Source organism: Balaenoptera borealis (genome assembly GCF_965194805.1).
Source record: "Balaenoptera borealis genome assembly, chromosome: X".
NCBI lineage: Eukaryota > Metazoa > Chordata > Mammalia > Artiodactyla > Balaenopteridae > Balaenoptera > Balaenoptera borealis.
In genome coordinates, this window is record NC_138881.1 from 36075275 (window position 1) to 36097602 (window position 22328).

Consider the following 22328-nt stretch of genomic DNA (forward strand, 5'->3'; position numbering starts at 1 on the left):
ACATGTGGCTAGTGGCGACTATATCTGGACAGATGACCAAATCCCAAGAGTGGATGCCCCAGTTTGGGGGGTGTATGGTATTGACTATCGACGTCCCAAAAAGACTTTTTTTTTTTTTTTTGGCCGTGCCACATGGCTTGCGGGATCTTAGTTGCCCCACCAGGGATCGAACCCGTGCCCCCTGCAGTGGAAGTGCGGAGTCCTAACCACTGGACCACCAAGGAAGTCCCCAGAAAAACTTTTCAATCAAGCAAAGCTTAATTTATTAGACCTACTTCAGTAGGGAAGAGGACCCCTGTGACAGAATGCTAGTGATGTCTCCAAGCAGGGACCCTGGGGAAGGGTATTGATAGCATTTAGAGGCTGGACTCTGGGTGATTTTGAAGTTGGGTCTTTCAAGGCAAGAAACTGACTGGGGTTGGGGAGAGTTTCTGACAAAGTAGTTTTGGTTTGGGAAACACAGCAAGGCAGAGGTCTTGTACTAAGTCTTGATGAGCTAGCTGTTGGTCTTGATAACAAGCTATTTTAGTTGGTTCAGTCTTATCTTCCAGGAGCAAGTATTTCTTATAGCAAAGAGCTAAATTATTTTTGTTTGTTCTCAGTACGATTTAAACATGGGGATCGGAAAGCATGCCTGGTCCCAGAATTGTTTAACGTAGGGACAGAGAATAACAAATCACCCCCAAATGTAGTGACTTAAAACAGTAAACGTTTATTATCTGACAGTTGCTGAAGATCAGGAATTTGGGAGCAGCTGAATTGGGTGGTCCTGGCTTGGGGTCTCCCATGGGGTGGTAGCCAGGATGTTGGCTCGGGTCACCAATAACCATCTGAAAGATTTACCAGGGCTGGAGGACCCACTTACAAGGTGGCTCATTTGTGTGGCTGGTGAAATGGGGTTGGCAGTTGGCAGGAGGGCTCAGTTCCTTGGCGTGTGGGCCCCTCCCATGTGGCTGCTGGAGAATCCTCATGGCATGGTAGCTAGCTTCCCCTAGAGCAAGTGATTCAAAAGAGAGCCAGACAGAACCCACAATGTCTTTTATGACCTAACCTCAGAAATCTCACTTCATCATTTCCAAGATATCCTATTGGTTATACAGGGCAGCCTTGTTCAACATGGAAGGTGACCAGGCAAGGGAGTTAATATTGGGGGTGAGAATCACAGGGAGAGGGAATTATGTGGTTTCAGTTCTCAGTGGTAAGTGGGGCGGGGGGGCAGTGGTATAAGGTGGGTGCAGAGTTTCCTGGGTTTCAGAGCTGAGACACAGCTGCGGCAGGTCTGTATATGATGGGGAGGGAGGGACCCACTGGCTGACCCAGCCTTCCACCCACCTTCTGGCACATTGTTCCAGTTACCATCTCTATGTAGCAAATCACTCCAAAGTTTAGCGACTTCAAGCCACCATTTTATTATGCTCATTGGACTCTATGGGTCAGGAATTCAGACAGGGCACAATGGGGGATGGCTTGTCCGTGCTCCACAATGTCTGGGGCCTCAGCTGGAAAGACTCAAAGCCCAGTGATGATAGTTGGGGGCTGGAGTCATCTGCAGGTTCAATCATTGACATGTCTGGTGCCTGGGCTCGGTGGGACTCAAAGGCTTGGACGGTGGATGGAGCACCTACAGGTAGCCTCTCTATATAGCTTGGGCTTCCTCACAGCATGGTGGCCTCAGTATGATGGGACTTCTTATGTGGTGGCTCAGGGCTTCAAGTGTGATTGTTCTAGCAAATAAGGTGGAAGCTGCATGGGCTTTTATGACTCAGCCTTGGGAGTCAGCCGGCATCACGTCCACGTACAGTGGAAGTGTTGACTGAAGCGGTCACAAGCCCGCCTGGATTCAAGGGAAGGGGGCAGAGACCCAGTTTCTCAACAGGGAGTGTCAGTGTCACATTGTAGAAGAGGATGTGGGCTGGATGGTATTGTTACAGCCATTCTTGGAAAATACAGTCTGCTGTGCACATCAGTTTCCCAAGGCTTTTGTCTTTGATGGGTGGGAGCAATGGGCACTCGGGGAATGTGGGCCCTGGGCATCCCACACAGGCATCTTTGTTAGATAGTCCTTGTTCCTTCCTGATCATAGGTCACTGATCCAAGTCCAAGCTGAGTGGGACACATGAGGAGGAAGAGATGAGCCTAGGAGACGGGATTCTTCACACAGGCCCATAGGACAGTGTCCCAGACTGTGTGGCCTTGGATAAGTGGCTCATCTCTGAATTGGGAATAATAAGCCCTGCCTCAGGATCATTGTGGGGAGCAGGTTAGGTAAGGTGTGCGGAGTATAGTAGGATGCCTGGCACATAGTGGGTATTCAACAGATGAGAGCTACTATAATGATATGTGCTATTACCCCACCTGAGTTCAATCATCTGTGGCACAGTATTAGTTATGTATTGCGGGGTAACAACTCACCCCAAAACTTAGTAGCTTAAAACAACAAAAGTCATTTTTTCCACTCTCTTGGTTTCTCTGGTGCAGAAATCTGAAGCTTGGCTGGGCGGTTGTGGCCCAGCTCTCTCAAAAGGTTGCAGTCAGAGGCGGCCGAGGCTGCAGTTGTCTGAGGGCTCAGCTGGGGCCACAGCATCCACTTCCAAGGTGGTTCACTCACGTGGCTGGCAAGTTGGTGCTGGCTGCTGGCTGGGGGCCTCTGTTCTCTCCACACGGGCCCTCCACAGGGCTGCTTGAGCGTCCTCATGCCATGGTGGCTGACATCCCCTAGAGCAGGTTTCTCCAGGAGGGCAGAATCTGGGTCTGCCTTGGTCTTCGCTGTATCTCCAGAGCTCCGCCTGGCTCAGAGCATTCTGTGAGTGTTTGAAAGACTGAGAACTGCCTTAGCTATTCTGCCCTAGTCCCTTGACATTGTTCTGCAAGATCTTTTCATGCCTCTGCCTAGGTCGACAGCGGGCTCAAGGTCTCAAAGAGGATCCCAAGGTTGTGGAAAGGAAGAATCAGGGAGAGACAGCCGCTAAGGCTCAGGGCCCAGCTGCCCTTCCTTACCGGAAACTCTCCTTCCAGAGCTTGACCTTGGGCTTCTGAGCATGTTCTGAGGGAGTCCATATTCATGAAAACCCAAATAACTGTCCTACCAGGCTGAGAGCTGTACAAACCCTGAGAGAAGAAAGTGCATGGGAAGGAGCTCACATCCCACTGAGGGTAACCTAGGGGCCGGGGTTTCCAGCTGGGCCAAAAAGGACGGGTCAAAGTTGCTGTCCTGTTTAAGTAGCAGATGCAAAGGCCCTGAGGTGCGGGAGCAGGTTCTGGGGCCTCTGAGCAGGAGGGCTGGGCTGTGAGGGCAGGGCCCGATGAGGCCGAAAGACGGTGGAAGCAGAGCAGTGGGGTAACGGAGGCAGCCTCGAGGAAGAAGAGGGGGCTGGGTTTGGGAGACTGAAGTGGGGAGCCTGCAAGTTTCCGGGCAAAAGTGAAGAGGATCTGAGCCAAGGCGGCAGCTCTGGGAAAGGGATGTAAGGAAAGGGAAGAGGCAGGTTCCAGAGATATTTAGATGTAAACTTGACCGGATCAGATAGCCAGTTTGGGTTAGAGAGCAGGAGGCAGGGACGGTGGATGAGTGGTTTTCCCTCTGAACATTCTTTCTCTCTGATGTTCAGAGGCAGCAGTGCTGTAAGGAGGCTTCAGGTGTTTGCTCAGTGTCCTGGGACCAGAAAGAGAACCCAGCAAGCCTGGGGCCCAGCAGAGTGTGATGTCATTCACATGCGGGGTCTGGCTGTGGAGGCCCCCACTGCTGCTCGTCTCCCAGGCAACCTGCCCTGCGACCAGCTGGATGTGTAGGCTACCAAGCCCTTGCATATATATCACTGTCTCACTTAATTGTCCAGGTGGGAGTTGTTATTCCCATTCTACAGATGAAGCAACTGAGGCTTCCAGGCTCAGAGAGGTGTGATATCTTTTCTAAGGTCAAAGAGGTGGCAGAGCCAGGCCTGGAACCCAGCCGAGTCTTCTCTCCAACATACTTCCCTGCTTTCTCATCTCACAGGTCCCTTAATGGCCATTTGTATTGGATCAAGTTCATAAGGATTTGCAGAGTTCCTCCAGGGCCTCTGTGAGGTGGGTAGGTGTGGCAGACTTTGGGCGGGGTGGTCTTGACAGGTGTGTTAGAAGTGTGGGCATATGGTGGGGTGGGACGAGGGGGTGAGGGACAGAGAGATCAGAGCCATCAATCAGAAAGCGGTCCGTGAAGGCAGGCTGATGTGGCTGGGGCCACATTCAGGAAACCCATCAGGATTACAATGACCTTGGGCAAAGACCCATCAAGGCAGGTGTCAAGTTCACAGAGATCTTGATAACAGGGCTCTTTGCTATCTCCCTCTTCTCGTGCCAGATGTTCAGGAACTTGACCCCCTTTCCTGGCTTTGTTTTATTTACTGTCCCCCGCTCCCCAACACCTTGCCATGACCCTCTTTGCTGGTTCCCTTTTCCTGGAATGGGTGGCCAGGATAGTACTACCACCCAGAAGGGAGCTCCGAATTCCATCCCCTTGATTCCCTCCCCAGCTCCCTTGCAGCCGGAACACCTAAATGCTTTCTGCGACAAGCTCTCTAAATGATTGGAACTTTCTCCCAGATCAGCACTTTTTCATGCTACATTAGCATTTATTGGTTTGATATTTACATTTGCCAAAGGAGCACCCAGTCCCTGGGTCCCTGGGAGCACACACCGTCAACCGAATAGACTCTAATTGCCGCTCACAACCTCCCTCCCCCTGCCCCCATCTGCCACCTGCCTTGTCCTCCCCCACCCCAGTCCCATTAAAAAAAAACTCAGAAGGATTATCTTTGCAGACCAAAAGGTCTGCTGATAAACAGGGGCCCTACCCAGAGGAGAGACGGGCTCCCCAAACAAAAGGGCTGGCACGGACAATCTGAATTTGTATTGCAGTAGTGTATCTACATGATAGCTTCTCCACTGGATTCTAACCTCCTTGAAGGCAGAGATCTGTTTTCGTTCTTTGAATTTCTCCATATTCCTCTCCAGGGTGAAGAACCAAGCTCTGCCAACCACAGGTTCTCAAGGAACATTTGTCTGCTGTGGAATTAATCAGAAGTCACGCCCTCCCTCCCTCTGACAGCTGCAGGGGGAGAGGGTGGAGGAATTATCCAGGGAATGCGAGGGCAATGGGGGCCACGTGGTAAGAAGGAGAGTTCTCCCTTGTCCCTTTCGAACGCCCCCGCAGATGTGGCCGAGGAGCCCGGCCCTGCGAGGCCATGGTGGAGGAAGGAAGCTGTGTGGTAATGTGGTTAGAGCTCGGCAAACCCGGCTCCAAAAGCCAGCGCTGTTATGTAACTGGTGTGCGCCTCAGTTTCCTCTTTAGTAAAATTGGAATTACTTCCGGGCTGGTTATGGGGATTAAGGGAGATCAGGCGAGTAACGGCCCAGGCACACCATGGGTTTAGGTGATGGTGGTTCCTGGGATTTATGCAGACCTGTGACCCTATGCCTTGTGGGAGTGGAGCCCTAAGTGTAAATCGTTAACTCCTCAAAGGTATATTTGCTGTGCCCTGGGATTTTCAAAGGGCAGGCTCTCCCAACAGCCCCAGAGCCTTGCTACTCAAAAGGCCCGCGGACCGGCAGCAGCCTCACCTGAGAGGCTGTTAGGACGCCCTCAGATGCTCCCCAGACCTGTCGAATCAGAATTTCTATATTAAGATTCCCCCAGGTGAGTCATATGCACGTTAAACTTTGAGAAGCACTTTAGAAACTCCCTGTGAAATGTGCAATGTAGAAATGACTATTCCCATTTTGAGAATGAGATCACTTCCGCAGAGTCAGAGAATTGATGCCTTCTTTTGCCCAAGCTCATGAGCTCTCTAAAAGAGGCCTTGTGACTCCTGGTGGTGGTGGTGGTGGTGGTGGGGGGGGGGGGGGGGTTCGTCCTGGATCCCTTTCCCTACCCATGGCTGTTCCCTGAAGGACCAGCATACTCCAGGGCAGGGTGGAGATGAGCGAGGCCAGGGGCCAGGGTCTTATCTGCGGCCCCATCGCAGTATGGGGTCTTGAACCTGGGGCTTGAGGTGGGATGACAAAGAGGCCAGAAAAAAATGTCGTGTTAAAGTGGAATTCCTGTGTTAAAGTGGAATTTTACACAGGTGGAAACACTTGCCTCTCGTGCAAATAGAAAATGACCGCATGTCAAAGATTTGATTTAGCTCATTCATTAATGAGGGGACCCTCTAAGATGTTAAAACCCGTTACAGTGAGAATGTGAGGGGCTAGGTATCAATAGGCAGTTTAACAGAAGAAGTTTAGGGTGAGATAGCTAGGTTAGAAATTATTTGCATCTCTACCAGACAAAAATCTGAAAGTTAACCAACCTCTGCAGCTACGGGATTGTAAAATAGCCCAGTCAATAGGAAATCAATCAAAGGTGCCAGCCCCGCACGGTGCAGCAAGAACACCCAGTAATCTCTTTCGCCTATTTCCAATTTTGGATAATTTTTTCTGACACTACCCTCGGTTAGTCCTTGAGAATCCGGAAATTGCTCTTGCCTGAGAATTACCCTCAGAATGGAATGTAGGTCTTGGAAGGAAAGGAGGAATAAAAGATGAGCAAGCACGTCTTCTCAAAGATGGGGAGTGTCCTTTCCCGGCCACCTTCCCCGTCTCCTGCGACGTACCGTGCAACTGCTCTCAGAGGGCGGGAGCTGGCATCGTGCGGGAGAAAACCGACTGTTCACGGAAAGGACACAGCGCATCCTGCTCCTGACTCCCATTCTCTTTAACCTTGGCTGCTGCACAGAGGCAGATGATGTATCTGCAAACATATGCAGCCTTGTCCAAAATATTTTCCCCTCCTGTATAGTTCTTGCCAATATTGTTAATCTGTGGGTTGACTTCAGACCAAAATAAATCTCCCAGCCCTGGCCACCAGCTAGCTAATTTTACTTTGTAACCAGGGAATAGAAAGTACGGGCCCTTGGCCGACCATTCTGTGTTTATTTGGCTTTCTCTCTGCTGCAGTTTAAAAATCACATTTGGAAAAGTGGACCCTCTGTGCATAAGAACAGCCACTGAGAGAAACAACAACAAAGATGAACGGGTTGAAAAAGGCAAGTTCTTCCATTGCCCTCCACGTTTGTCTCTCATCTCAGGATTCTGATCGTCCCCATTGGCCTTTTCCATGATGTCTAGGGTTGTAAAATGGGCCCCAGCGCAGAAGGATACATGGCCATTCGGGGAGGATTTTTTCCTGGAACTCTCCTGGGTTCTCCTGGACCAGTCCTAGAGGAAGCAAGTGGGTCGAAGCTTACCAAGTCAGCCCTGGAAGGGACCTTGGAGGGCATCTAGTCCAGCCCTGCCAGCTGAAAGGCAGGATTACCTAGTGGTTGAGCGCACACATTTGGAGCCAGACAGCCCCAGTTTGAACCAGTTCTCCACCACTTCCTAGCTGTGTGACCTTGGACAAGTTTACTAACCTCTGCCTCGGTTTCCTCGTCTGTCACATGGGGATAGTAATCATCACACCTACCTCAGACAATTGTAGCGGTGACAAAATGAATTAACATATAAAGCATCAGGAATAGCACAAAGCGTACAGTAAGCGTTTGATAAGAGAAGGAAATGAGGCTCAGAGGAGAAGCAGCCTCCCCGAGGTCACTCAGGGATTTGCCAAACTGAGCTGGACTCGGTGAAAAAGAGGAGAGGTTACTGCCTCTTGGAAATTCTGACTAATAACTGTTTCTCTGCCTGTGTTACGTCATCCTCGCTCAACACTTGGAGAGAGACCTCATGTGGAAGTCAGGGTGCCACGTTCCAGTCCAGACGTGCCGCTAACCGACAGTGGCCCTCCTAGCTAATGAGCTTGGGGCTGGATGGTCTCTGGGGTCCCTATTGGCACTAACATCTTATAATTTGAAGTTAGGGTCTGTACCCTCCATTCAAGTCAAGTCTGTCTTTTCCTGCAACACGCTTTACACTGTTTTTTTTTTTTTTTTCTCCCCATTTCCCTCTGACGTTTTGCCCAACTGTATCCTGTGTGCATCAACACCCGGTTTCCTTTTGGCCCTCCCACTCTGCACTCCCCACGTTGGCCCCTCTCCCCTTCCCCCCTGCTAGGGCAATCATGGGCTCCCACTGGCCCACACCTGAGCCCTCAGTTGCCAGGTTTAAGTTGATTAGACACTGTCTTGGAGGTGTCTTGAAAGTTACCATGTAGGCACCTTGAAACTAGAGACTGGATTTCTTCCTTGTCATGGCCCACTTTAAGAGTCTAATAGAGTGCCCTTGGCAGAGTGGCTTATCCATTATGGATTGCTGACTGGCTCTAAAACGAGTCGGGATATTGGATGAAATCTTGGATTATCGAGGCTCCCTCTGGAACATTCAGTACAGCTGTCATAGATGTCCTGTGTTCGGGAGAAAACCGGTGTTATCAAACTTCAAAGCTTGATGAAAAGGGTATTTTAGAACAATTAATGTTTCAAACTCGAAAATTGCAGACTGCAGCACAGGAACGTTAGATACTTCCTTTGCTGCCTTTCTTTCTCCCCAACCCTATCCCACATCCCCTTTCCCTAAAGTACAAGCCTGGGTCAGATGTTAGGTTGCCACCTGTTGGTGTAATGAGGCATTGCAGCCCAGCTCTACGAAATACTGTAAATGCCTGTAGGGAAGTGTACAGAGACTGAAATGCTGGGAGATGTGATTGTAGAGTCAGGTGTGGCCCAGAGAAATATCTTCTGGATGAGGCTGATCCTGAGGGAAGGGTGAGGGCTAACAGCAGAGGGGAATCCTGGAGTAAGAGAGACACTACTAAGCCCTCTAAGTGCTGTAGAGGAGGCGCTAACTTCTCTAATACCTAATACTGCTAGTGTGTATATAATAAGACCTCCATACCACTGGGCTGACCATCAGTGTAATCCTGCCTTTCTCAAACCTTTGCCCTTAGTCAAAGTTGTTGGAGCCCAACTTAAAACTACACTGAAGCACAAAGAAAAATGAGGTTTCACTATATATTTGGGATGGGTTGCATTTTTTTTTTTAATAATTTATTTATTTATTTTATTTTTGGCTGTGTATTTTTGGCTGTGTTGGGTCTTCGTTTCTGTGCGAGGGCTTTCTCTAGTTGCGGCAAGCGGGGGCCATTCTTCATCGCGGTGTGCGGGCCTCTCACTATCACGGCCTCTCTTGTTGCGGAGCACAGGCTCCAGACGCGCAGGCTCAGTAGTTGTGGCTCACGGGCCCAGTTGCTCCGCGGCATGTGGGATGGGATCCTTCCAGACCAGGGCTCGAACCCGTGTCCCCTGCATTGGCAGGCAGATTCTCAACCACTGCGCCATCAGGGAAGCCGGATAGGTTGCATTTTTAAAAGATGGTTGCCACAATATCCCACATGTTTTTCTGCAGTGTGACCTGTCACTCTCCCATCAAGTAGAGAGGTCTGCGTCTCTACCCCTTTGAACCCAGGTGGGTCCTATGCCTGCTTTGACTGAGAGAATGAGGTGGAAGTGATGCTGTGTGGTTTTTTCAGGACAGGATCACAGAAAGACTTGAAGCTTCCTGAGCCTACTAGAATGCTCACTTTTGGGACACTCCCTCTTGGAAGCTAGCCACCATGCTGTGAGAAGCCCAAACTACAATGGACAGGCCACACTTAAGGCATTCCAGTTGAAGCCCCAGTTAAGTTCCCAGCCAGCAGTCAATATTAACTGCCAGCCCCGTGTGTGTGCCATTTTGGATGTCCAGCTGGGTTAAGCCTTCAAGACTCCAGCCCCAGCCAACACCTGACTGCAGCTGCACAAGACACCCAGAGTAAAAACCCCCCAGCTGAGCAAGCCCCCCAGCTGAGCCCAGTCAACTCACAGAACTGTGAGAGATAGTAACGAGTTGTTGTACTAAAGCCACTAGGTTTGGGTGCATGATGTGGCAATAGGTAACAAGGACAAGAGCAACTTTGGTTAGACACATAAACCATAGGGTGACACATAATTAGGTATAGTTTTTAAATCTTGGATTCAGCTTTAGGGCAATGAGTCCCTAACATCATAGAGCAGTACTATTTCAGTTCACATCTGCTGCCTCTGATCAAAACACTATCTTGCACTTCCTGAGAGAGAGAGCACTTCCTGCCAGGTGTCCCCTTGTGTCCTCCTCTGTGTGACTGTGGGGTTCAGTGTCTCTCACACATTGTAGCATGGCCCTTGGTGCCTTATTTGGAGGCCATGAGATAGAAGCCATGCTCTTGCCTCCAGAAGGTTTTGTGGGTGGGATTGTGCCATAGACAGCAAGAATCCACCCACACATTTTCTTTTAATCAACTTTAGTGATGGATATTTACATATGATAAACTAGACCCATTTTAAGTGTACAGATTGATGAGATTTTACAAACGTGACCCATGTGACCACCACCCATGTAACCACCACCATAATCAAAGTCTAGAACATTTTCATCACCCTAGATTTTCCTTGTGCCCCCTTTGCAGTCAATCCCCTCCTCCCACCCCCAGCCCCAGGCAAGCACTGATTTTCTTTACCATTAGAGATCAGTTTTTGTCTTTTCTGGTGTTTCATATAAGTAGAATCATATAGGATGCACTCATGTGACTGCATAATATTTTGTTCAGCATATTTTTGAGGTTCATCCATGTTGCGTGTACCTATAGTTAATTTCTTTTTATTGCTGCGTAGTCTATCATTGTATGGATATATCACAATCTGTCTATGCTTCTGCTGATGGACATTTGGGTCAGTTATACTTGGGGCTATTATGAATAAAAGTGCTATGAATGTTCATCTACAAGGATTTGTGGTCATATGTTTTCCTTTCTTCTGGGTAAATATCTGAATGCTAATACAGGGTTATATGATAAGTGTATATTTCGCTTTATAGGAAACTGACAAATTGTTTTACATGCCCGCCAGCAAAGTATGAGAGTTCTGGTTGCTCCATATTCTTATCAGCACTCAACATTGTCAGTCTTTTTACTTGTAGCATCCCTGGTGAGTGTAATGGTACCTCATTTGCCCACAGGTTTTTGTGTCCTCCATTAGGATGTGACCAGGGACTTGTTTTTTCTCTGCTACATCTCCTAGCACCTGGAAAGGTGCCAACACCTGGAACAGCCCTCAGTACCTGGAACAGCACGCAATAAATATTTTTGGAATGAACTAGTTCATGTCCCCTTGAGTTTTCGTGTTTCCTTAAGATTTATTTCTGTAGGGTATATTGAGCAAGGAGGAGTTACACACTTACAGTTGTGAAAGATATTGCCAAGTTGCTTTACCCCAAAATGCGGAACCAATTTACCCTCCCACCAACATGAGCTATTGTCAATTGTTTCAATTTTTCTGCCAGTGGAACAGGTTAAAAATGGTATTTCATTTTGGTTTTTATTTTGCATTACTCCTTTTTAAAAATTTTATTTATTTAATTTTATTTTTGGCTGCGTCGGGTCTTAGTTGCGGCATGTGGGATCTTTTGTTGCGGTGCACAGGCTTCTCTCTAGTTGTGGTGCACGGGCTCCAGAGCGCATGGGCTCTGTAGTTGTGGCGCGTAGGCCCCAGAGCACATGTGGGCTCTGTAGTTTGTGGCATGCGGGCTTAGTTGCCTCGCGGCATGTGGGATCTTAGTTCCCTGACCAGGGCTCGAACCCGCGTCCCCTGCATTGGAAGGCGGATTCTTAACCACTGGACCACCAGGGAGGTCCCTAATTTTGCATTACTCTTATCATTGGGTGAAATTGAGCATCTTTTCATATGTTTTTGGGTCTTGTATACTTCATCTGTGATTTGTGTTCCTATATTTTGCTTATTTTTTAAAAATTAATTAATTTTTTAAATTTATTTTTGGCTGTGTTGGGTCTTTATTGCTGCGCGCGGGCTTTCTCTATTTGCAGTGAGCGGGGGCTACTCTTCGTTGAGGTGCGTGGGCTTCTCATTGCAGTGGCTTATCTCGTTGTGGAGCACAGGCTCTAGGCACGCGGGCTTCCGTAGTTGTGGCACACGGGCTTGGTAGTTGTGGCTCATGGGCTCTAGAGTGCAGGCTCAGTAGCTGTGGCGCACGGGCTTAGTTGCTCCGTGGCATGTGGGATCTTCCCGGACCAGGGCTCGAACCTGTGTCCCCTGCATTGGCAGGCGGATTCTTAACCACTGCGCCACCAGGGAAGTCCTATTTTGCTTATATTTTATTGGACTATTTTTTTTCTAATTTGTAGAAACTCTTTGCTTATCAGAGATGGTAACATTTTGCCTGTTATGTATGTTGCAAACATTTTGTGGAGTGACAAGCAGAATGGTCCAATGATGATTCCTGGAACCCTTCTGTTGTTGCCTGCTCAGGCTGAGGACTCCCACCTTCCCCCTAGTGGGAGTGGCTGTGACTGAACCCAACTTTGCATTGGGCTGAGGGCTCCCCTTCCTCCAGCACACATACCTCCAAGTCTTGACTGTTCCCTGTATGTAAAGCCTCTCCAATCTTACACAATTGAAAGGTAGCATCCAGAGTGGGGAGGGGCAGGGTCCCTTCGTGGATCATAGCCCACTGTGCATCCTACATCCAGAGTCCCAGCTCCTTTCTGTGGACTGATGAGAGCACAGGGTCCATGTACCTCATCCTGCTGAGCATTTACTTGAAAAACTTCCCAATAAAATCTGCTCTTCATACCCCTTCCATGTGGCACTGTGGTGTGTGCTTTCACCTTCTCCTCCACATATTTTCTCCCAGTTTGTCATTTATCTTAGACATTGTTCATGATGTCTTTTTTCATACACAAGGTTTTACTTCTACATTGTCAAATCTGTCCGTCTTTTCCATGACTTCTAGACTTCATGGCTTGCCTAGGAAGTTTTTTCTTTACCCCAATCATGTAAAAAATTAGTTTGTGTTTTCTTCTGGTACTTTCATAGGTTGTTAAAGTTTTGGTCCTGTCTACCTGGAATACACTTTTGGATGTGGGGATGCCCACCTCCCAGGGGTCAACAGCAGAGTTTCTATCCGCAGAGCTGCTCTCAGAGTATAATGTTACTGTGCTGTATTAGTTATCTATTGCTGCACATCGAATTACACCAAAGCTTAGTGGCTTAAAACAACAACAAACCTTTATTACCTCACTGTTTCTCTGGGTCAAGAATTTAGGAGAAGCTTAGCTCCCTGGTTCTGGCTCATGGTTTCTCATGAGGTTGTAGTTAAGATGTTGGCTGGGGCTGCAGTCATCCGAAGGCTTAGACTGGGGCTGAAGGATCCACTTCCAAGATGGCTCACTTATATGGATATTGGCAATAGGCCTCAGTTCCTCACTGGCTGTTGGCAGAAGGCCTCAGTTCCTCACCATATGGACGTCTCCATAGGGCTCTCCATAGAGTGTCCTTATAACATGGCAGCTGGCTTACCCCAGATAGGTTGATCCAAGAGAGAGTAGGGCACAAGCCACAACGTCTTTGATAATCTAGCCTCGGAAGTCACACTCTGTCATTCCCACAATATCCTGTTGATCAGGGGAGGAATATACAAGGGCCTGAATAACGGGAGGTGGGGCTCAGTGGAGGCCATCTTGGAGGTGAGCTACCACACGCATTATCTGGCCAACATTTTTGGCTCTGTGGTTCCTGGCCCTGTGAATGAGGGTCCTGTTGGTCCAAAGTACACTCAAGAAAGTGAAGAGCTATCAAAGTCAGACAACTACTCTAAATGTCTGAAAAGGAAATTGGAAATTCTGGCTATGAACATAGGGGTCCCAAAGACTCGTTTAATTTTGCTGTTTTAGAATCCAGGAGAAAGACAAACTTTTCAGAGTGAATCAAATTGAGTGACGATGGGGCTGAGACTCGATTCTAGGGTTTCTGACATGCACTCCGTGACCTTGTCTGCTTTTCTGCAAGCACTTGCTGGCCCTTGCTAGTTATATCGGTCAAAGTCCAATCAAGGATACAGGAACTACTCTAGGTGTTTGGAGCAGATGGAACTTAATGCATAAAATTGTTTACACATGTGATGGAAAACACCGAGATAGGCAAGTGCAGGAAGCGTCTGTTGCCCCTGAAGCTGGAGGGAGGTGGGGAAGAGCTGGATCGGTGGAGTCCGGAAGTGGGCTCAGCAGGCAGGAGCCGGAGCTGCAACGGTTCTGTCCCCTGGGATCTGCGGCCACAGAGGTGCTCCAGCTACTGAGGCAGAGAGCAAGGAGGAGGAATTCCCTGGCTTCTCCCTTCCTCCTGTCCTCCAGTCTCCTTCCAGGGCTTTCCATGGATGCCAGTAAACATTCAGGCAAAGCTGAGCAGAGGAAGCGGGGCGGGAGTGGGGAATTGGGAATCTGAGGGCACGAGGCTTAGGGCTGGCACATTGGTGTCAGGCTCGTGGCAGATTTTATTTCCCAAAAATGGCCACAACAATATTTCTGGTCCTACTTGTTTTTCTAGAACCATGACACCCTCCCATCAACAAGTGGAGTCTGAGTCCCCCTCCTCCATCCTGGGTGGGACTTTGTAATTACCTGCATGAACAGAATGAGTCAGACATCATGCTAATTTTCTTCTGAGGCTGGGTCATAAAAGGCGATACAGCTTCCACCTGGGATGCTCTCCCTTAGAACCCAGCTGCCGAGCTGTGAGCAGATCCAAACCAGCTCATGCGAGAGGCTACGTGGTGAGGCTCATGGGGAGAGGAACCGAGGCCCCCAGCCGATGACCAACGTTATCCCCCAGCCCCCAGCCTCTGAGTCTTCCCGAGGAGGGCCCAGACAACACAGAGAGAGACAAGCTGTCCCCGCTGTCTGAATTCCTGACCTGCAGAATCTGTAAGCATAATTATTTTATTTTTTTTAGGTTACTAAGTCTTGGGAAAATTCGTTCCACCGTTTATGATAACTGGGACAGCTGGGTTGAGGGGCAGGAGGCGTTCGGGTGCATATTTGGGGCTCAGGGCAGTACCAGCCTCCTCTCAGATCTTCTGTTTTGGGGCAGAATCCCAACCAATAACTGGCATTGGTTTGAGAGTACACGGCAGCTGGTCTCACTCTCCTGCAAATTCTTAAAACTTTGTTTTTGGAACCATTCCCTTGAAGAATTCATAAATTCATTTTACACATATTTATTGAGTGCCTAAGCCGTTAGGCACCGTTCCTAACTTCAGCCAGAAAACAAATTACCTTATAAGTAAATACATAATTACAAATTGAGATAAATGCTCTGGAGGGAAAATGCCGGATGCGGAAGCTAAGAGAGTATAATCGAGTGTCTAGATTTTGTTTGGGGTGTTGACGAAGTCTCTCTCAGGAAGTGAGATTTCTCTCCCCCTCTCTCTCTCCCACCCCCCGCCTTCTCCCCTTTGCTTTCCAAAACTTACTTCTTCCAAGCCGTGGAAGGTTTTATCATACACTTTTGAAAGTTAGCAAAACGAGATTTCCTACTGAAAAAGATAGCCGGACCCACGTATACTAAAAAGCATTTACTCATAAGAAACCAGAAATCATTGGGGTTTTTATCTGGGTGACCCATGAAAACTAGGGACTCCGCCATCCCTCACCCCAGAGAGTGCCTGGACGGTGCCTACGCATCAAATTTGTCATTGGGTTTTAGGAGCGTGGCTGACCGGTATGTGTGGCCGGTCTCAGCTTTAATGATTTCTCCGGAAGCTCAAGCGTAGTAGTGAGACGGCCCCGGGGAAAGAGAAGAAGGGAGGTTGCGGGAGGCTGGGGAATTGCGCCTGGAAAGCCCGGGGAGCAGGGACTGGGTTGCAGGCTGGGGGTGAGAATGAGGAGCAGGTCAGGTCCCCATCACAGCCACCGTGCTGTGCTCTGTGTCTGTCACTGCCTAGAAAGATGGGCCGAAATTGCTATTTCCAGCAGGCTCCACGGGGAAAGGGGCATCTCTGAGACCATCGCCAAGGCTCTTGATTTCCCTATGACTGGAGAATGGGGGTTCCTCTGGAGATGGGGTTGGGGTCTTTCCATCAGCTGCCTTTTCACAGGGCTGTCCTGGCTGTGATGGCGTCTGTCTGGTCCATCAGCATTAAGCTCACACACAGCCTCTTCTACCTGTAGTTCTCCGTGGGCTTGAGAGTAGGCATTGGTGGGTTACTCCATCTTCTCCACCGCTAGCGGTACCTGCGCCTCGGCTGCCGCCTGCATTCGCTGGTTCATCAGCCCCAGAAGATGCTCAGTCAGTGTCCCTTGCAGGGACCAGGGCGGTCATTAAACAACACGCAGCCGGACCTCAGAGCTGCAGCCCTGCCTCACGATACTGTGAGGAACACCCAGGGCTCCCACAGCGGACGGGAGGTACCTCTCGGGGCTGCAGCCCGGGCCCTGCTGCTGACTCACTCCATCCAGGTCTGCTCCCTGTTCTGATTATTCTCTCCCCCAAGATACAGAGGCCAGACTTACAAATGGCTGATCACTGTGGACACGCCCACCCCTAACTTGGTTGGGGGCCAGGACAGGAGGACACACAGAAGCCCCCGTTCTGTACCTCTAAATATTTCAAAACTCAAATCAACCTTCCCGAAGTATGTTGACAAATGTAACTTCACAGTGATGTGAAAAGCCAGGTGTCAATTTCGAATTCTTGGATTCTGCAGCGTTCTGCACTGGAGCACAGCTGGCTCCTGGGCCCGCTCTACCCGTTTCCGTTCCACACTGGGAGGGGCCTGGTGCACCTAAATGCTCACCCTCCGACCCACCTGGTCCAGCGCTGTCCACTTTCTGCCCTCCCCCAAATCCCCCTGCAAACAGTCACCCCTGGCACCTAAGGGTGTGAACAGATGGCAGTGTGTGCCCTTGGGAGGACAGACAAGGGGAGGAGGCCTGGGCAGTCCCTGGTAGTGAACTTAGGGCTGTCTGGAGGGGAATTCTGGGGTCCCAGGATCCCAGAGCATGTCCAGAGGGGAGAAGAGACTCCAAGTGGGTGTCGCTTTGGTCCTGTGGACGCCTTGCCTCATGGGCAGGGGTGTGGCCAGAGCAGGGCCCTCTAGAGCATGGGACCCAGGCCAGGGGCCTTGATTGCCCGGTTCTAAGGGTACTTCTTATCCTAGAGAGCAGACTAAGTCGTGCTCGGTAGAGTTGCTCTGTGTCCTTCGAGCTGTCACTCATTTCTTTTTGCGTCTTCCTGTGCAGCTACTAGGAAACTTCATTTGGGCTCTTCACCTGCCTGGCACCCATCCTTCCAAGGGTGACATTTGAAATATTTCACCGCCGTATAGGACAGGCAATGACCAATCAGAGCAGATGCCTGCCCAGTGCTGAACCGGGGTTCTTGAGGTCCTCTGCTGGGCTAGGCATTGACCCTCCGGTTGCTAGGTCATAGGGAGATAGAGGAGGGGTCAGGACCACAAGGAGGGACATTGGGAGTGAGGCTTGGGGAGGGGGCCACTTATCATCAGTATGGAGATATTTCACTATTTTAACAACAGTGCTGCCGTACTCGTGAATATCAACTCTGCCTTCTCCTCGTCTTCCTTGGATTTTATTAGGGGCAGCATTGTGTGCCTCTAAAAGACTACATCCACAGCTTTGCTTGAAGCTTAGAGGTGGCTCATAATAATAAGGGCAAGTCTTCAAAGGGGCTCTTTTAACTGGGAAGAGTCCCCTTTGCCGCTTGCTCTTCTCCTTCTCCCTAAACCTCTCCTTCCTGTGATGATGATGGCTGGAGCTCCAGCAGCTATCTTGTGACCTTGAGGATGGGAGCCCCATGCTAAGGAAAGTAAAGCAGAAATATAGAAGGAGCTTGGGACCCTGATGACTGTAGAACTGCCATACCAGCCCTAGACTGCCTACTGCTGGACTCTTTTTTACGAGAGAGGATAAACTTCAAGTTTGTGTAAGCCTCTGTAGTTAGGTCTCTGTTGTTAGTATTTAAATTTGATTGCTAACTCATTTCAGTTCCAGTCCTCAAGGCCTGTGTCTCCAGGGTCAGGGATGTAGCCGGAAAGGGAGTCTTCATTTGGCACGTGTCTTCCATGGGCTAGATGTGTTTTGTCAGCTAATCCTTAAAACCATTCTGGCGACTAGTGTTACTTTCCTCACTTTAACAGTTGAGAAAACTGGTCTGAGAGGTTATGTGGCTTGACTAGTGGCAGAACTGGGGCCAAGGCCTGTGTCTTGCAGGCTCCAGAGCCCACAGCTGCTCCACCACACTTCTCATCCGTGCAGACAGGACTGGAGTCCCCTTCCTGTTCGTCTCTGGGACAGTGCCTGGGAGGTCCTCCGAGGCTGGGCAATGTTGGGATGGCCTTTGCAGATCCCACAACACCTCGCTGGCACCCAGACAGGCATCCTTCTGTCCAGGAAAGTGTGTGTGTGTGTGTGTGTGTGTGTGTGTGTGTGTGTGTGTGTGTGTGTGTGTGTGAAAGGAACCTTTAAAAACCTCCTGTCTTTCCCTGTTATTATCCTTGAGAGAAGAGCCCAGAAAGTCTCAATAGGGCTATGGGATAGAGGGTCGGGAGCAGCTGTGAGGCAGGTAGCAGGCAGCCTTCTGCCTTCCATGCTCGGTGAAGGAACATCCCTGGGCAGAGGGAGAGTAGGGAGGGAGGCATCTCTGAGATGGGTGTTCGGGCTCCTCAGGCTTGGAGGTCGCTGGGCCCCGTGCTCAGCACACTTGTTCCCTTGAAGCCCGAAAGCCCAGCTTCTCCGTGCCCTCTGAGGGCAGCCGCAGCAGGGGGACCATTCTCTCAGGCAGCTTTATTGTCCCAAAGGTCATTAGTGGATGCTGGTGGAGGTCCAGCAGCTGGAGGCTGATCCTCTTCCCTTCTTGGACCTCTCTGCCCGGCACTTCCATTCCTAGTACATTTTGAAGGGATAGAAAACTGTCCAGAAGCCTGAAGCCCTCGCCTTCCTGCAGCTCGGCCCGAGTTCTACATGACCTGTTTGTCTCTTCAGGGCCCAAGGCCTCTCTCCCTCCTCCTCCCCACCATCTGCCCAGGGACTTGCGGAGGTGAAGCAGCCTCTGACAGCTCCCAGAGAGAGCCTGCCCTTGGCAAACTGGCTTCCCGAGCCCTGGAGAAAGAGCGAGCAGACGCTGGCCTCCTCCGGGACGCCTCTAACAGCGCCTCTCTGTCCCTGACTCCCCTCGGAAAACGTGACCCACCGGGCCCTCCCGACAAGCCCCCCGCCCCCGCCCTCCCATCCGCCTCCCCCTTCACAGGCTCCCAGGCGGAGGAGATGGAAAACAGAGCCTCCTGAATGTTTAACTTCAGCGGAGATGATAATAACTTTCCCATGGATGCAACTGTATCCTTTCCCTGTGTTCCTGCGGGGATCCCGAAACTCCATACGGTTCTCATTTGCAGCTCGTTCCTGAGGAGGCCTCATTTCCTCGCCACACACCCCTGATGTGGTCAGGGTCTCCCTCCCACAGCCCAGCGGGAGTGTGGGTGCGGGCGTCCCTGAGCTTCTCCCTCATGGCTGCTCCCCCCGCCCCGTCCCAGGCCCGCTTTGCCTACCTGGCATTCCCAGACCCCTCTCTTGGCCTCTGCCCTTCATCTAACCCCCGGCCCCCAAGGCCTCAGGCCTTTAAGTCCCTGCTCCGCACGCCCAGGGGTTGTGGTCAGGGCTGGGCTGTTCCCCAGGCAAATGTGCCCTTTCTTCGAGAAGCTTCTCCCACTCAGCCTGGTAGGCATGTTGAATGACTCCAAGGGTCACCATCAGTGTGTATCCTATGTGAATGGCACCTCCCGGAGTTAAAGCCAAACGGCTCTGCTGGCAGGCCCTAAAAGGAGACTAGATTCAAAGCCCTTTCCAGTCAGGAAAAGACCCCAGCCCCCTCTTTCCTGGCAGCTCTGCCCCCCCAAACTCTTTTCACACACCTCTCATAAGTTTGATCTCGCAGGAAGCCTAGAGGAGTTGAGAAGAGGAAAGAAAACAACAATAGACGTTTGGTGGTGGTGGTGTGTTTTTTGTTTGTTTGTTTGTTTGTTTTAACATGTTCACGTTCCTGGCATCTCCCAAGCTTCATTTGACAAAATGGGTGAGGAACAGGACCCAGGGAGGTTGAAAATGATAAACCTGGATGTTAGAGTCAGATCAGGGCTCCTGAGGTCCTGATTCTGCCCGCGTGCTACCGTGTCAGGGTCAGGAGGCAGGAGAGGAGAAAACAGGGTGACGAGGCGGTGGGCTCAGTAGTGAGGCATGTGGATGGTGGAGCCAGATGGCCTGGGTTGAAGTCTCCTGTTGCACAATTTGCAAATCGGGTAACCTTTTGTGAGTTACTTAACATCTCTGTGCCTCAGTTTCCTCATCTGTAAAATGGGAATTACAGTAGCATGGCCATGGGTTAGTAAAGGGCAAGTTTGAAGAAAAGTGCCAAGCGCGAAGTAAGTGCTGTGATCACTGTTGTTATTAGATGTCGGGGAGTCCAATGAAAGGCCACTTCGAACTTGGCTTCTCCCGCCCTCCGGCCCTCCTCCCCACGTCGCACACTTGGAGGTCTTTGAGGACAAGTAAATCCCATGGACGTTGCTGCTCTCGCCTCTGTATCCGGCTGCCACAGAGGTCACGGCCCAGTGGCTTCTACCCCCTTTGCCCCCTTGGCAGCTCTCTGGGCCCTAGTAAACCAGGTCCATCTGGGGCTCAGGGATCCCAGGACTGCCTTCTTGGTTGCCCAAGAAGTACCCACAGAACCCCAAGTACCTCCAGAGAAGCAAGAGCTCAGAGAGGTCCTCAGGAGCCCGGCTTGCCCTCAAAGGCTGGTCCTTCTGGGCAGTTCTTCTGTCTCAGGCTGGACCCAGGATAAATAGATGTGATTAGGAGATCAAAGCACTTTCCACAGGTTCGGCCTGAGGGGGTCCTTTGACCTGCTGCTGTGCCTTCAAGACCCGCGCCGTCATCCCCGCCACCCCTGGAGTCCTCTCAACTCGGAAACCTCTCTCTGCTTTCGTTCCTGTTCTTATCAAAATGCTGCCGCGGCCCTCTGTGCCAAGCTGGTAGGTCTTGCCTGTTGAGGAGCTGGGGTTCCCCCCCTACCACCACACAGTTGTTTACTAAATCACCAGTTTGAGGCTGAAGCCAGCACACTGTAGCAGGTCTGCCAAACCCAAACGGTTTCATTTTGAGCCTCAGTTGCAAAACCTGAAATTTTGATATGCTTGTAAGTGGTGGACGGGTGAATCACGCCTGCCTCTTGTGCTATCTAATTACATGCAGGGCCTGCCTGGTCTCCCAGAACTTGGCCCAGTGAAGGAAGGAGTCATTATCAGTATCCTGTCTTTTTCCTTTGAACAGGGTAGACATTCCTGTAAGTGCTCACTGTGGAGAACCTGTGGAATTTTCCTTAGGGCTTGAGAGATGGCTTCGAGGGATTGTGTTGTAACAGCTCAGAATGGACCCTCTGTCACCCACGGGCTCCTCCTTGGGGTGTTTAGGCCGCTAGGCCCCAGAACTCGAAGGGAGGTGTGTGCTGAGGTGGCGAAGCCTCTCCGAGCCTTTGGGGCGCATTTCAGGACAGGCCACGGCGGCCAGGTTTCCCTGCCACCGACACAGGCCATGGGGGCCTCCGCTGGCCTGCTCCTGGGCTCTCGTCCCGTCCCTGAGTCTCAGCCCTGCTCAGAGAGTTGAGGATGTGCAGGGCAACTGGGTGCCTGTGAGGGGAGAACTTCCTCATCAAATGAAAGCTGTCGTAGGAGACATGGAGGAGCATTTCTGGGAGAATCTCCAGGAAAGAGGGAGACCCCTGCCCTGAGCTTCCCTGGGAGGCAGACAGGTTGGGGGCTCTGGCTGCTTTTATGCTTTTACCTCCAGGAGGGCCGGCCTACTTTTTCTAATCCAAGAGGGATTGATAACCTAGGTTCATTTATTCAACAAATACTTCGTGAGTGACTGCCATGTGCTAGGAGCTGGCCTAGGTGCTGGGGACGTATTGGTGAACAAAATGGACAAAAGATTCCACCTCTCAGGACTTCCCTGGCGGTCCAATGGTTAAGACTCCGCGCTTCCACTGCAGGGGGCCTGGGTTCGATCCCTGGTCGGGGAACTTAAGATCCCACGTGCCGTGAGGCGTGGCCCAAAAAAAAAAAATCCACCTCTCATGAAGTATACATTCTAGGAATGGGGCAAGACAAACAATGAACATAACACATGAGCAAATTATCGCATCTCTTAAAAAAGAGAGAAGTTCTATGGAAAATGTAAAAGGAGAGGAGAAAATCAGGGTTGGGAGTATGAGATGGGGATGGTGGCTGAATTGAATAGGGTGGTCAGGGAGGTCTCATCAAGAAGGTGACCTTGGAGCAAAGGCTCAAAGGAGGTGAAAGAGTAGGCCGGGCAGTTATCTGGATAAAGAGTGTTCTAGCCAGAGGGAACATCCAGTGCAAAGGTCCTGAGGCAGGATTGCCTGGGATGTTACAGGAGCACCAAGGAGGCTAGGGTGGCTGGGGTAGAGGGAGGGGGAGAATAG

The 22328-nt window shown here is 50.5% G+C and overlaps 1 long non-coding RNA gene across 3 annotated transcripts in view; it reads left to right on the top strand.

Moving 5' to 3' along the window:
- LOC309621179 overlaps positions 1 to 8984 on the top strand; it is an 82633-nt gene extending 73649 nt beyond the window's left edge. For 2 of the 3 annotated variants that reach the window (XR_014239788.1, XR_014239790.1), the window contains 2 exons: positions 3992 to 4062; positions 4990 to 8984. This is a non-coding gene — a long non-coding RNA (uncharacterized lncRNA). The remainder of the gene's footprint in view (positions 1 to 3991; positions 4063 to 4989) is intronic. The other variant, XR_014239789.1, reaches the window with a different exon arrangement.
- The last annotated feature ends 13344 nt before the right edge of the window (positions 8985 to 22328 follow it).